Source organism: Nuphar pumila, chromosome 6, assembly GCF_984573655.1.
Source record: "Nuphar pumila chromosome 6, dmNupPumi1.hap1.1, whole genome shotgun sequence".
In the NCBI taxonomy this organism is placed as follows: Eukaryota; Viridiplantae; Streptophyta; class Magnoliopsida; order Nymphaeales; family Nymphaeaceae; genus Nuphar; species Nuphar pumila.
In genome coordinates, this window is record NC_143254.1 from 39,273,446 (window position 1) to 39,287,761 (window position 14,316).

General features: G+C 35.6%; 1 protein-coding gene across 1 annotated transcript in view; it reads left to right on the forward strand.

Moving 5' to 3' along the window:
* The window catches only part of LOC149834689 (lysine-specific demethylase JMJ26-like), a 78,056-nt gene that overhangs the window by 48,283 nt on the left and 15,457 nt on the right, over positions 1-14,316 (forward strand). The window lies entirely within an intron of this gene.

Below are 14,316 nucleotides of genomic sequence, written 5' to 3' on the forward strand. Positions count from 1 at the left end.
TTTGTATTTTTGTATTTTTTTCTTATTTATTTTTTGTATTTTAACTATCTAGTTCAAATAGAACTAGATAGTTAGAGTTTTGGTCAAGTTCCGGTTGGAACTTGACCAAACTGTAGCCGTTGGAGCTAGTCCAACAGATAGAAATCTAGCTGTTGGACTAGCTCCAACAGCTAGAGGGAGAGCTCCTTATGAGCTCTCCTCTCCTCTCTATTGTAAATAGGGGTACATCCCCCATTGTAACTCACTTGTAGAAAATGCTTTTTAAGCATTTCACATTTTAATAAAAATCCTTTTTTTACTTTTGTGTTTTCCATTTTTACCCTTTTACGGGTCTTGTGTGAAGTGTCTTTCTAGACACTTGTTTGCTTGGTTCAAGCGCTTTGGTGGAACTCCACCACTTTCTTACATGGTATCAGAGCCACAGGATTATTAGTTCTTGGAGAAAGTCTGCCTCGGTTTTCGTGCCCCATGTGCAAAAGGTGTGTTATCACCTTGTTCTTGCAAAAGTGTTTCGTCACTTGGAGAGAGGTGTTTCATCACTTCATTATCGACTTCAAAACGTATCATTTGAAAGGCTTCAACATCATTGTATTGTATCTCTTTCCCTTCTTACATACTTTTTCTTTCTTTTTTGTTTCTTTTCTTCTATCCTTCTTCTTTCTCACCCCTTGTAAGCGATAGATGACAATGAAAAAGTCACCATCATCCCCATGAAATTAAGTGATATAAACTATGTAACGTGAGCTTTAATCATGAAGCACCACATATGAGGTAAAGGCTTATGGGGAATCGTTGATGGTTCTGATTCGAAACCTAAACTATCCCTTACCAAGAAAGAGGGCGATAAGGAGGTCCTATTATCAGAGGAAGAGAAAATCAAGGCTTTAGCCTCCTATGAAAAAATTTTTGAAAAAATGAAGAATGAGACATGCAGAAATAATGTCATGGCTTATCAATAGTGTTTACATTAAAAAATGTTATAGTCTTGCCAAGTTTGATCATGCCGATATGGCATGGGAATACCTTAAAAATATGTATTCTCTTAAAGATATTGCATATGTGTGCAATCTTTAATAGAAGGTTCAGATGATGACCCAAGACGACAAATCAATTCGAGAATATTACAATGGGCTATCTGAATTGTGGGAAGAACTATCTCTTTTGGAACCCAAATGGCACTATGCCGAGGATATTGAGCTTCGCCAAATGCAGCTCGATGCTAAACATTTCTACCAGTTTATAACTGGGTTAAGGTCAGAATTTGAGTCCACCAAATCGGCCCTCCTTCATCGTGGAAAAATTTTCACTATTGTGGAAACTATTGAAGAATTAACAATGGAGGAAAATCGTCTGCGAAAAAGCACCCCTAAAGCTGACGATGATTCCGTCCTAGCAGTATCTAGGCCTGGGAATCATACTCGTACTTACCGGCCACCTCACTTTGGAAGACAGAATGGTGAGTTTGACAAGAGGAAAGTTATTTGCCACCACTGTCATGAGCCAGGGCACTACATGCCCCAATGCCCTAAACTAAAAAGGAGGGATGAAAAAAGGGTTGCCACCGTTGACGTCGAGGCAAAAGATCAAGATGTGCCTGTTTCCATGGCTCAACTGATGGAGATCCTCCAACCTCTTCTCAAAGGGGTACCATCTTCAACTGATGCCTCAACTGGAGCAGCAGTTCCATCTGTTTTCGGTTCAGGTAATTTTCCTTGGCTTTTAGATTCTGGTGTTTCATTTCATATGACCCCAAATGACAAATGCTTATCAGAATGTCTTAAAAACGACTTAAGTATATCAAAAGTTTTCACAGCAGATGGAACATCTCTTGAAATAAAAGGAATAGGCTGTTTTGAAAATTATCAACATTTTTGTATTCCTGATGTTAGATATATCCCAAAATTAAATTTGAATCTTCTATCTCTTTCACAAATTTCTGATTATGGATGCAATATATCCTTCTCTTTTGATGGTTGCTGGGTAAAGGATCACCAGTCAGGGAAGCTGATTGGGGAAGGCCATAGAGAAGGAGGACTATATTACATGGACTTTTTGGAATTACAAAAAAATATTTTTTGTCTATATGTTGAGAAATTTGAGATAGAATTATGCCACAAAAGACTTGGCCAACCTCATATGTCTAAAATCCAATTCTTCCCAAGTTTGGGAAAATTTTGTAAATCTGAAAATTTTGCTTGTACAGCCTGCATTCTTGGTAAAATGAAAAGATTATCTTTTTCTAGTAGAACCTTTGTCTCTACAAAACCTTTTGAGTTAGTGCATTCGGATGTTTGGGGACCCGCACTAGTTATTTCTAAAGGCGGTTATGCGTATTATGTCATCTTCGTTGATGATTTTTCTAGACACTTGGATTTATTTTTTCAAGCATAAATCCAAGGTTTTTGTGCATTTTCAAATATTTCATAAGATGATTATTAATAATTTTCAAAGTAACATCGCCATTTTTCGCACCGATTCATGGGGAGAAATTATGTTCAGAGAATTTAAAAATTATCTTAATCTACATGGCATTACTCATCAATGATCATGCCCTCACATACCTCAACAAAATGGTCTTGCTGAACGCAAGCACCGCCACATTATAGAAACCAGTAGGACTTTGCTAATTGCAAATCAAATTTCAAAAGGTTTTTGGGCTGAAGCAGTCCTAACTGCCACCTATCTCATCAATAGAATGCCATCCTCTTGAAAAATATTTCTCTAATTGAGAAGCTTTATGATTTAATACGAGACTACTCTAGGTTGAGAGTTTTTGGTTGCAAATGTTTTGTATTTATAGACAAAAATGATAAAATTTTCCCTCAGGCAATCCCATGTACCTTTTTTGGATATGCTGAGAATAAAAAATGTGCTATGATATTCAAAATGGCAAATTATATGTATCAAGAAATGTGTCTTTTCTAGAAAAAGAGAATGCTTTTGAGAGTGAAAAACCTAAAGATATTACTGAATATTCCTTTCTACTTGATTTAACCTCAAAATTTGGTGAAGAGGATTTCGAATGCAACTTTGATAATGATCAAAGCCCCTTTATTCCTGACACTGATAGCAGAGACCAAACCAGTAGGGATGTTGGATTGCAGTATACAAGAGGAAGAGTTGGAGAACCGCATCCTCCATGTGCGTTAGAAAGGTTCTTCGAAGTTCCTCCTCGCCGGACTTCTAGAATTTCTAGACCTCCCGACAAATTTGTTTCTTATGACTCCTTTTCACCATCATATAGGGCTGCCTTAGCATTAATCCAATCCTTCGTTGAACCTTCCTCCTACTCTAAAGCCAAAAATCATAAAAAATGGGTTGAAGCTATAAAAGTAGAATTGGATGCTTTAGAAAAGGCCAAGACATGGTCCATTCAAGATCTTTCTATTGGAAAGAAACCTATAGGATGTAGATGGGTTTATAAAGTCAAAACCAAAAGTGATGGGATCCTAGAAAGATATAAAGCACGACTCGTAGCCAAAGGTTATGCTCAAGAGTATGACATCGACTACGAAGAAACTTTCGCTCCTGTAGCCCGCATGACTACTGGCAGAACACTAATCGCCTTGGCCTCTGTTAAAAGGTGACATATTTTTCAAATGGATGTCAAAACGCTTTTTTAAATGGGAGGCTTGCTGAAGAAGTATACATGGATCCTCCACCTGATATTTGTATTTCCACGGGTAAAACTCTTCATCTTGAGAAGGCTCTCTATGGTCTCAAACAAGAACCAAAAGCCTGATATGACAGGTTTAGTCATGTTATGACAGATATTGGATTTCATTTTTTTTACCTGACACTGCTTTGTTTGTTAAGAAATCTGATGCAGGTATCATCATTCTTCTCCTCTATGTGGACGATATGATCATCACTGGTGATGACAAACAGGGAGTGACAAATATCAAAACTCTTCTTAAAACTCATTTTGAAATGTCTGATCTAGGATTTTAAGATATTTTTTAGGAATAGAAGTTGCTTATTCTCCTCTAGGATATCTGATCTCTCAATGTAAATTTGCTTATGATATTGTTTCTAGGTCTGACATTACAGATGAAAAGACAGTGGACACCCCTGAAGTAGTTAATGTTAAAATGAAAATTGATGATGGAGAGCGTCTCGATGATCCTACCCCCTCCAGACAACTTGTTGGAGCACTCTTCTATCTTTCCATCACTAGGCCGAACATTGCGCATGCCGTACATACAACCAACCAGTTTTAGCATGCTCCCACCTTTGTTCACATTGGAGCAGTTCTACGTATTATTAGATATTTAAAGAATTCTCTTTCACGAGGGCTCTTCTTGTCTACTTCATCATCATTAGATTTAATTGCTTATACTGATGTTGACTGGAGAGGTGATCCTAATAATAGGCACTCAACCATTGGTTTCTGTGTGTTTTTAGGTGAATCTCTCGTATCGTGGAGGTACAAGAAGCAACAAAAGGTTTTTTATCCTTCACTGAGGCCGAATATCGAGCCATGACAACCACTACAATGGAGGTCGTATGACTCCGTCGTCTGTTTGCGGACATGGGAGCTACAACAACACATGCTTCACGAATGTGTTGTGACAACAAGAGTGCAATCTACGGTGCAAGCAACCGGACGTTCCATGAACGCACCAAATACATTGAAATGAATTGTCACTATGTCAAAGAGGAGTACTTGAATAGAACCATTGATCTGCCATATGTTACACTAGAATACCAGTTAGCATATTTCTTCACCAAGCCTCTTGCAGCCCCTCGATTTCACTTTCTCTTAAACAAACTTTCGCTCATTGTACCGTAGGTTTGAGGGGGAGTGTTAAAATGTAAAATATTTTTGTATTTTTTATTTTTTTCTTATTTATTTTTTGTATTTTAACTATCTAGTTCAAATAGAACTAGATAGTTAGAGTTTTGGTCAAGTTCTAGTTGGAACTTGACCAAACTCTACCCGTTGGACTAGCTCGAACGGCTAGAGGGAGAGCTCCTTATGAGCTCTCCCCTCCTCTCTATTATAAATAGGGGTACATCCCCCATTGTAACTCACTTGTAGAAAATGCTTTTTAAGCATTTCACATTTTAATAAAAATCCTTTTTTTACTTTTGTGTTTTCCATTTTTACCCTTTTACGGGTCTTGTGTGAAGTGTCTTTCTAGACACTTGTTTGCTTGGTTCAAGTGCTTTGGTGGAACTCCACCACTTTCTTACAATAATATTTGAAAGTAGAAGAATATTACACATTGTAAGTTGCCTGAAACAAATTCTGTCATCTATTGGAAGCAAGATATCCTATTCAATGATAGAGCTTAGAGCCACCACAAAATCTTACACTTTTATCATCTTTTTAATATTAAGTTTTTGATTTTGGTAAGTGAGCCATGTCCCGAAGTGTCAGCAAGTCGTGCCTCGTACTCCAGAGCAGTCTCCTTCACTGTTAAGGCTATTTAATACTTTTATTCACTATAATACTAAAAGTTGAACCCATAAAAAGGCTAATAAGTTCTATTATTTCTATGCTATATCACAAGGTTGCTCCAGTTTACTCGTGTGTCGTCTCCATATGATAGACCTTAGAGCGGAGCTTGCTTGGCTTAGTTAAGTTACTCCTTTTGAGCTATACGAGTGGTGGTGGTCATATTTTTCAACCATGTTGTCTACTAAATACACAATCAATGCTTAACCTACTAAGAAGGAAATGTGGTTTTGGACATTTTAGGTGGCACTGCTAGTATGAACTTGTTCCTGCCAGTTCAGTGTTACTGAGTGAACAATTTTCTTTCTACTTTGTTTATGTTGCAGTATTGATATTTTAACCAAGGTTGTACGCATTGTACCGTATCGTACAACACAGTATGATACATATCGTTACTATGAAGAAAATCGATACGATACACACTCGTATCACGATACGAGTGCATATCGTATCTATATCGTATGTATCATACAATACATCCTTGTATTGGACCGTGTCGTACGATACATGGTGTATCATACGATACAGGGTCGATGCACTTTAAAAATGGTCGAATCGTATTTTATTTTAGGTTTGAAAGACCTCTTGAGGGCCAACTCTCTCATTTGTTTAGAGGCCATTAGAGGGGTATCCATGCACCCTAGGAGTCGTGAGAGATTTAGAGACCAATCCGTGCCCAAGGGTGAGGGCTTTTGTGGTTTGCTCTAGTAAAAGTGCATTTCCATAATTTTTCACTCAAGTTTGCTCTAGTAAAAGTGCATTTCTACAATTTTTTCACTCAAGTGGATTAAGATAAAAAATCTCTATTATGAGTAGAATTACAAAAATACCCTAAAAAAAATTCCAACCTCGGGGTGGGGGGGCTGCTCCTTCTGCAACCCCGACCAACTTACCATGAAGTTGGATCCGCAAAAATTAGGGATTTATATCAAGGTAGAAATCAGGCTCCACACTCCTAACAAAGATGACATCAGATGATCCGACATAACAATGGTGTACTCAAGTAATGAGTGAAAACCGATTGAAAATCGCGTGCAACTATTGCCATAATATTTTTATTAATGTAATATGAAAGTATGAGTCTCGTGACATGTTCTTAATTGTAGGATATTTAATATTTTGCATTGTTCTTGTTAGATGGTTGATGTTTGGCGATATCTTATGCAACTCATAGAGACATAAATGCTTTATATGTGATTTTATGGTTGTATTTTGTGTAATTCATCATTGTTTCATGTGTAATGTTTTTTTTTAGAATTTATGCTATTTTTTCTGTTTTTTATGATTTTTTATTAAAAATTACAATTTTTTACGATACGATACATATCTAAATTTGTGCCCCGACTGTTACAGGCAGTGTTGTGAAAAGCGTTGGGGCATAAAGCGTAAGCCTCAATTTTTTTTAAAACTTAAAAAAACTATAAAAATATCTAAATTATAAATAAAAAAATGCTTTATTGATGAAGCAACAACCGACAAGAAATAAAAAATCTCAAATAAATACTAAAAATATATGAAATTAACATGTAAAAGTAACATTAATGCAACAACTTGATCTACGTAAGTATCTAAGAAATAAAATATGAGCATTCATTCAATAAAAAATTAACATTAAGAATGAAATGCATATTAGCATTGACAATATCATGTCATAATTAGAAAATGCATGTTAGCATTAACAACCAAATGTTAATATATTTGTCCAAAACTCTTCAAAATGAGTGTTAACATTCACAATTGTAAATGAAAGACCCAAAAAAACATATAAATGACCATAGCTTTATGCTATAAATTAGGGCCTAGGCTCTTCTTGTGTCTCGTCATCATCAATATCTAAGTCTTCAATGTCATCACGTGAGCAATCCATATAAATAGGTTTTCCTTCATCTTCATTCTTCGACTCTTCATCGTCTTCACTTTCTTCCTCCACATCCTTGGTCACTTCTTTTGCTTTTCTTTTTTTTTTTAATAAAAAATCATGTATTAAATACTTATTATTGTAATTAAAAAGTACATTTATATTCATAGCAAGGTGAAAGGAATATAGCTTTACCTCTATCTCTTGAAAACCTGTCTTGCTTAGAACCACTTTGTAAATCATGAGGTGAAGTGACTTTTTTAATAAGCACATGCTCAATAGCATTTATGTCAAAGTTCGGATCCAACCATGAATCCTCCAACCAATTGAGGTCACTAGGTAACACTGGATCTTCCTTCCCCATAATTCACTTATCGTCAGAGTCTATATGATATAGACATATAGGGTCTTCGGTAGCCCTCATTCTCATGTTTCTCTCTCTTAATTTCATATTGTACATTACAAAAACCAATGCATTCATCTTCTCTTGTTTAAGTCTATTCTTCCGTTTTGTATACACCTATAATTTTAAATCATTGATAATAAATTATAAGATAATTACACTTATAAAAATGTATTTCAAAAATAAAATATAAAGTCACAAACCAATGAGAAAGTACTCTATTTCCTCTCATAGCCCGTTGCATTGCATGCCAAACTTAGAATTCGAATTGCAAAATTCATCGACTTAGGATTTTTGTGCCCAAATGAACACCAATTAGCTGCATTCAAATAAAACAATAAAAAATTGATAAAAAACATTAAGAACATCATAATTAACAAAAACATAAAAAAATGTTAACAAATAACAACATAATTGTAAACTTACCAGGACTTTTTAATTTTCTTGTTGTAACAGTTGCTTCTCTACCAAACAACCGATTTGCTTTTTTAAATGCATCGATTTGTGTTGTAATTTTCAACCGAACATTTGCATTAGAAACCAATTTTTCAACACAATCATAAAAGTCACTCATAACTTCTCCATCCAGGTTGAAGTTGTCAGCATAATGAAAATGAGAATTTAAATAATAGCCAACTGCATGAAAAGGATTATGAAGTTGCAAGTCCCATCGTCTATCAATGATATCCCAAATAGGTTTATATTTTTTTCACCCTTGTTAAAGTTTAAAGCAATTTCCTCTTTTGCTCTATCCATTGCCTCGTACAAAAAGCCCATAGAAGGCTCATCTGTATCCACTAATTATAGCACTTTCACTGGAGGCAGTGTAGCTTTAATTGCATATGATATAACAACAAAAAACTTATGATCATTAAGAACAATATAACAAATATTTTTAGCATCAGATTTCTTATAATAATTAGATGATCTAAAATTTGAAGACAAGAACATCAAATTTAACTTATAACATCCAATACTACGAAGCTGAGATATGTTGTGGCAAAACGAGTGACGATTGGAGGCAGAAGTTTTTTCTTTTTTATGAACTTTCTCATCAAATTTAATACCCATGCATGACTATAGATATATCTTATAAATTTTTTGTCTTTTCCACTATATCTTTAAAAATTGATATCTTTTCAATATCTTCTAACATAAGATCCAAGTAATGCGCCGCAGATAGTATCCAAAAACTTGTTTTTCCTGCTCTTAACATATTCTCAGTTGCTATATAATTTGATGCATTATCTTTAATGAATTGCACTACATTACTTTCACCAACTTCTTCAAACAACTTACACAAATTTGCACTAGTTTTTTCCATGTCACTGTTGTCAACAAACTTAAAAAATACAGTCCCAGATGAGTTGTTCACAAGAAAATTAATTTTCTTCTTTTTTCATCTGTCCAACCATATGCCATAATGCTGCAACCAACCTTTGGCCATTTATTTTTGAACTCTTATTAAATTTTCTAAGTATAATCTGTCTCGTCGTTCAAAATTTACGTTCTGATCTTGTGATAAGAAGGCGGTTTGAACCTTCACCCATAATTTGCAATAGCTTCTACCATTGCACCAAAATATAGACGGTTGAAAAGATTAAATGATAGGGCATTTGAATAAAAAATTCTATCAATGACAAGATATACATTTTTTCTTTCATCCCTTTTGAAAGCAATGTTTATTGTGGTTTGTCATGCTTTTTTGTTCATAAAGAGGTTCATGGGACGACCTCTGCTTTTTTTTTGCATAACTACGTGATCCATTGGGTTTTTTTGTTCACATTATCGCCTGTTGATGATACAACATAAACACTCCTCCCGATTTCAAACTTGTTTTGTTCTTCCTCTTGTTTCTTTTGCTTCTTATCTCTTAGATGATTCTGAAAAAATCTTTGCACATCAGGTGGAACCGCTTCGCACATGCTTACACCATGTTTTGTGCCAGCTAAGTGATGCTTGAACCTATATATGTCTCATATAGTCTCTTTATGACAGTAATTGCAAATTACATGTCCTATGAGTTTGAAATCTTTAGTGAGATTTGAAACTTTAACTCTATGATCTCATCCTTCATCTTTTCTCATTATTCAACTGCAAAAATGCATATAAGAAAATATATATTAATAAAAAAGTTTAGATTCATATTCTATAATAATCAACATATATAACTTTGAAACTAATTAAATAACTTGAAAACTAATTACCTAACTTGAAAACTAATTAAATAACTTAAAAACTAATTATATAACCAAAATTATGCTATGAAAGTCAGAACAATCAAAACTCAAGAAAAATAATGTATAAATTCTAGAAAAATAATAATTTTTATTCATCAACAAACTTTCTCCCTGTATAACAAGTATTTATACAAAAATAAAACCTTATTCTTATTTTTTAATTTTGGATGGATCCAATATCCTAATACAAAGATCTAAAAACTCTAAACTCTAAAATAAATATAAAATGATATGCATCAAACAATTAGGGAAAGTCACATTTTCATGAAACATTGCAAGTTCGATCCCAATGAAATATGATTGTATAACTGTAAGGGTCTGTCTAACCGCAACTTTTTTTCTTTTAAAAAAAAATATACAAAGGCTGCACTGCTACTTATTACCTTTTGTCTTAATACAAACCCCAACCGATCATCAATATAGGCTTTACAAAAAAAAACATAGGCATTTTTTTATAAGAAATGGTAAAAAAACAATATGCAGATTAACGAAAATACATGCATCCACAAAGTTTGCAGCAAACTCACTGCAATGACTACATGGTCCAGCCAAAAAACAAGAGTAAAAATAACATTTTTTTTCTCATATGTTTTTATACTTGAGCAATAAAAAAAACAGGAAAAAAATGGCTGCACATCATCAACTTTTATTGGCAGCTAAATGAGAATCATGATTCTCAAAAATTAGAATTAGAATAACAACAACAACTACGCCTTCATCCCAAAACAATTGGGGTCGGCGATATGAAGCAAAAAAGAAAATCATTCTGGGTCTTCCACATGAATCCTTCTCCTCCAATTATTTCTATCCAATGCCATGTCCTCAGTGAGGTTTAAAGCATTCATATCCTTTCCTATCATCTCCATCCAAGTCTTCCTAGGCCTATCCCGACCTCTTTTAACTAATATATTTCCCCATTTCTCCACCCTTCTAACTGGAGCATCATTAGGCCTTCGCCAAATATGTCCAAACCACCGTAAACGATTCTCTCTCATCTTATTTTCAATGGGTGCAATGCCTACCTTCTTACGTATCTCCTCGTTCCGAATCTTATCTTTTATTGTATTTCCACACATTCATCTAAGCATACACATCTCAGCTACACTCATTTTTTGAATATGATGTCTCTTGGCAGCCCAACATTTCGTACCATATAGTAAAGCGGGCCTAATAGTCATCCTATAAAACTTTCCCTTCAACCGCAATGGCATTCTACGATCGCACAACACTCCAGTTGCACTTTTCCATTTCATCCACCCAACCTTTATCCTATGATTTACATCTTCATCAATTTCTCCATACTTTTGAATGATAGAATCCCAAATATTTGAAACAATCATCCACCGGTATTTCTTGCTCACCAAGCTTCACTACACTCCCATCACTACTTCGTTGCTTACTAAACCGACATTCCATGTATTCTGTCTTACTCTTACTCAACTTAAAACCTCTTGCTTCTAATGTCTGTCTCCATAATTCTAACTTAGCATTAACTCCAGCTCTAGACTCATCAATCAAAACAATATCATCAACAAACAACATACACCACGACACATTTTCTTGAATTGATCTCGTAAGCTCATCCATCACTATAGCAAATAGGAAAGGGCTTAAAGCAGATCCTTGATGTAACCCAACCGTTATAGGAAAATTGGTTGTCACCCCTCCACAAGTGCGGACATTGGTTACTACTCCTTCATACATATCTTTAATTATAATAATGTACTTGAAAGAAACACCTTTCTTCATCATTGTCCACCAGAGAACGTCCCTAGGTACTCTATCGTATGCCTTCTCCAAATCAATAAAAACTATATGCAAATCTTTGTTCCTCTCTCTATATCTCTCAATAAGTTGTCTAAGAAGATGTATAGCTTCCATAGTTGATCTTCTAGGCATAAAACCAAATTGATTCTCCGATATCATGACAACCTTCCTCAACCTAGACTCAATCACCCTCTCCCAAAGTTTCATAGTATGACTCATGAGTTTTATACCACGATACTTTGTGCAATCTTGTATATCACCCTTATTCTTATATAGAGACGCCAAAGTACTATTCCTCCACTCATTAGGCATCTTATTTGTCCGCCAAATCTTGTTAAAAAGATTTGTCAACCATTCTAAACCTTTCTCTTTCTCTTCCAAGCATTTCTAAGCCTCAATAGGTATACCATCTGGGCCAACTGCCCTTTTTTATTTCATTTTCTTCAAAGCCTCTGCAATTTCTTTCTTTTGAATCTTGCGCATGAAGTCACAATTCATCTCATGAAAAGGAATGGAGAAGTCTCCAAGATCCTGAGCATGACTTCCATTAAATAGCTTATCAAAATAATCTTTCCATCTCTCTTTAATCTCCTCATCTTTGACTAAAACCCTTTGCGTTTCATCTTTGATACATCTAACCATACCCAGATCCCTCGATTTCCTATCTCTCATCTTTACAAGCCTATAAATATCCTTCTTGCCCTCTTTGGTATCCAACTTGTCATAAACCTCCTTATATACCTTATCCCTCGCGTTTCGAACTACTTTTTTAATTTCCTTCTTTGCTATCATATACTTCTCCAAATTCTCATTATCACGACTCTTAGATTTCTATAACACTTTCTTTTAACCTTAATAGCTAATTTGACGTTCTCGTTCCACCATGATGTATCCTTACCTAGCGGTGCATCGCCTTTAGACTCACCCAATACCTCCTTAGCCACCTTTCTCATGCCACCCGCTGTCTTATTCCACATTGATTCCGAATCATCCTCGAGACACCAATAAGCTTCCTTAACTACCTGCTCTACAAACATTCCTTGTTTAACTCCTTTCAGTGCCCACCACTTAATTCTAGGATCTATTTTATGTTTATCCTTTTTGCGGCATTGTCTAATTCTAAGATCTAAAATTAAGACTCTACGTTGTTTTGCTACATTTTCTCTCGGTATAACCTTACAATCGATGCAACAACCCCTATCTCTTTTTCTAAGTAGACAAAAATCTATCTGACTCGTATTAACCCCAATACATCCCTGCTAATGCCTACATGTCGATTAAGGTCACCGCCGATGAAAAGTTTTCTCTATAAGATATCCCTTGTACTACTCCATCTAAATCTTCCCAAAATTGGCGCTTAATGGAATCATCTAAATCAACTTGAGGTGCATAAACACTAATAATATTAATAATATCCGTACCTAATACTAATTTAATAAGTAAAATCCTATCACCCTTCCTACGGACCTCAACTACATTATCTATAAACTCACGACTCATAACAATCCCTACTCCATTCCTATTCCTATTTATTCTTGTATACCAAATCTTATATCCCCAAGGTTCTATCACTTTTGCTTTCTCACCTACCCATTTGGTCTCTTGTAGACATAAAATATCAATCTTTCTCCTACACATAACATCTACTAACTCTACCAACTTACCAGTTAAAGACCCTATGTTCCAAGTGGCTAACCTAATTTTATGGTCTTGGACTAACTTCTTTACCCTCACCCGTCCAACAAAGTGAGGGAACCCTTGCCTATTTGACACCACACCCGGGCGTCAGTGTGACGCGTCGCTTCTGGGTGATGACCTAGCAACCTTTGCCCATTTATCACTGCCTCCAGGCCTATAAAGTACAATGCGTCGCTCAGTAGGGAACGCCCCAACGAAATTCTCATATTGGTTCATATTCATAGGGTATGACTAAGTTTTTATGCTGGCTGTCACTGGCCTACCGCAACCCTCCTCCTTTATCCGGGCTTGGGACCGGCAGTGTATAACTAAACAATTATACACAGGCAAAGTTTAAAAATTAGAATTAGAATTGATCAAAAAATATGAGAGGGAGAGTACTTATTTTCGGGCTCGACCACGAGAGAGACTGCTGTGAGAGACGAGAGAAAGTGGCTGCGTGAGAAAAAACGAAAGAGATGATGCGTGAGAAAAAAATGACTTGTTAATGAGCTTGCGTGAGAAAAAAATGAGAGAAAGAGACTACGTGTGAGAAAAAAATGAGAGACAAGAGAGAGTACCTGTTTTTTGGCTCCACCACAAGAGAGAGAGAGATTGCTGTGAGAGACAAGAGAGAGAGCAATTGTGTGAGAAAAAACCCAGAGAGAGAGGCTGCATGAGAGAAAAATGAGAGAGAAGCTGCGTGAGAAAAAATAAGAGAGAAAGAGACTACGTGAGAAAAAAACAGAGACGAGATAGAGCATACCTGTTTCGGGTCTCCACCACGAGAGAGAGAATGCTGTGAGAGCCAAGAGAGAGAGACTCTTGTGAGAAAAAAAACAAAGAAAGTGGTGTGAGAAAAAAACGAGAATAAAAAAATAAAGGGTCCCCGACCCTAATTAGGGTCGGG